This window comes from Silene latifolia, chromosome 6 (assembly GCF_048544455.1).
Source record: "Silene latifolia isolate original U9 population chromosome 6, ASM4854445v1, whole genome shotgun sequence".
Taxonomy (NCBI): Eukaryota; Viridiplantae; Streptophyta; class Magnoliopsida; order Caryophyllales; family Caryophyllaceae; genus Silene; species Silene latifolia.
This window is the reverse complement of record NC_133531.1, coordinates 91,819,931-91,822,449: the sequence shown is the minus strand read 5'-3', so window position 1 is coordinate 91,822,449 and position 2,519 is coordinate 91,819,931.

Sequence of the window (2,519 nt, the reverse complement as noted above, 5' to 3'; positions counted from 1 at the left end):
CGCGATTGCACGGGATATAAGGTCAACTTGAATGGCAAGTAATACACTCAAAAGGGGCCTCTAAATGATCTCGGACAATCCAACCAATGCACCCCAAAAGAGCAGACGACTACATTCATTTTGTGCCATGGGGAATCAGAAGGGGCGTAATAGATTGGGTTGAGATCAGGCTTTAAGAGTGTTGGCAATAGACCAAAAAGAGCAAAGAAAATGAATAGAAGAAAGTTACTGCGGGTCCAAGGGGTTTAACACTAAGTTAACCAAAACCACCAAAAGATTAAGAAGAAAATATCAGAGTAAATCAAGACGAGTTGAAGTGATTATGGTTTTAAAATAGTCTAAGATGAAGGTCAAATTAAAGGAGTAGAAGGTAAGTAGGAGCTGACAAAACGAGTGACAGACTCACACAATGTGGATGATGCTCTTAGAATGATGGTGCCAAATGCTAAAGAAGGCGAAACATGTAAACCTCGAGAGGAGAGACTAACATTATGTGGGAGTATAACCCCACCAAGCAAGCTACAAGAAAAGAAAATTACGATGCTTGGTACATGTGAAACATAATCATTTAAGGTTGACCATGAAAAGAAGGGTAAGGTGAGGGTAAGAGCACTCTTTAGAATAAGAGAAGCTTAAGGAGAAACTTTTAAAATAGCACCGAGAGTTGATATAACAATCACAATAAGGTTAAAAAGAAATTGAGTAACAAGAATATTTTGATGATGAAAAAAGAGCACATGAAACTCATTGTAAGAAACGTTTCAAGAGACATTGACAATAATAAAGATATGAACACATGGTTGAGGTAGGGAGGATAGGTCCAAAAAAAATGGATCTAAGAGGCTTAAGGGTATAATGGATGACTGCATCTATATTAATTGTTTATCATACTTTAAATTCAAAGATCAAAAGAGAGGGGGCGTGTACATGTTGTATGTAACTCATGCAATGTTAAACGAATTAAAATATAAATGGATTGTCATCTTTTGTTTTGTTTTACCAATTAAACCTCTCCAAACTACTATCGAAGGGGAAAATGTGTTATCCAATAAGTGTCAATTAGTTTAGCATTAACTACTATCTAAGCAATATTTATTGTTAATCAAATATGTTAGCATTAAAATTTATCCATAATCCCCTTTACACAATAAAGGCTAAAACATCCTTACGCATTTTACACTTATTTAGACAATTATTTTAGAATCCGTGCAACACACGGGCATCACACTAGTCTCATTCTTATTCTCTAGTCCACGTCGAAAACCCGGGTAACAACATCACCCAAGTCGCCTTTAACGAGAATAACTACAATGAATGGTCTCGTTCCTTGATTCACGAAAGTGATAGGTTAGTTTTTCGATGGATATTTGACTAGAATTCGTCTAAATTCGAGTCAATGAGAGCTTATATAACGACGCCGATCGATATTTAAACGGGATTTGTGATCAAAACTTGATCGTTTTCTGAGACTTTATTGATAACTTGAATGATTAAAAAACTAATACAAACATCCCATTTATAGCTACTAAATTACTCCTAATCGAAATAAAAGACGACTATTTCAAGACTTTATTTCCTTAATTAATGTCGAATTCCTACTTGATTCCTGCTGGAAATCTCCCGCCATTATTCAATGCTAAACTAATAACACAAGATAGTACCCCTAATTTAACTAGTCATACTTTGGCTATTCCTCATTTCCTTGTATAATTAGTACTCTTATTCCTTGCTTAAGATGCTGACCCAACATCGTCAGTCTAGACGATTCTGCCTCTACTTCGCCATTATCCATGTTGCTCATGTCCTAGCTTGAGCTCAAATCCAAGCTTACTTCATCATCGACGTCACCCAATAACGTATCACCCCCCCTCTGAAAGGAATTGACCTCAATTCGGCTATGCCATCGTCATTGATATTGTAGATACCTCGTTTCTGCACCTCCCGTGAGCCACCCGATGATGATTGGGCCGCATGTTTCGTACGCGGAACGATTTATGACAGTTCATAAGTTTACCTTCAAGTGATAGCTCAAATACTTGTGTCTACCCCTTGGTTGACATATACGCGCCAATACGGTCGTTTTGACAGTAATTAGAGTTTATTTGGAGTCCGGGTCAAAAACCGCTTCATTTTCTAATAAACCGTTTAAAATGCCGAGTCGGAATGTTCTAGAATATTCCGGATATTTATTCCATAATTCAATTTTATATCCTTTTGGTAAAATATATCCCGAAAATCTTATTTTAAGGAATAAGGAAGTCGAGATCTACCGCAATTCCATAACAGAAACGCGGAAATCTTTCTTCCGCAGGAGGAAACCTCTGGGGAAAGGACGCAACACCTGCTGCGCCTCTTCCCCAGCCCTTTTCTACGTATTTTCAGATTTTCTTCGAGATTTATTTCCAAAGTTTTAGTCATTCCATAATTCCTCCGTTTGATTAGTATAAATAGGGACCTCCGTTCCACATATTTCTCACGCGAGTGTCCGCCCTTCTCTTCTCCCTTTGCATTCTAAGACC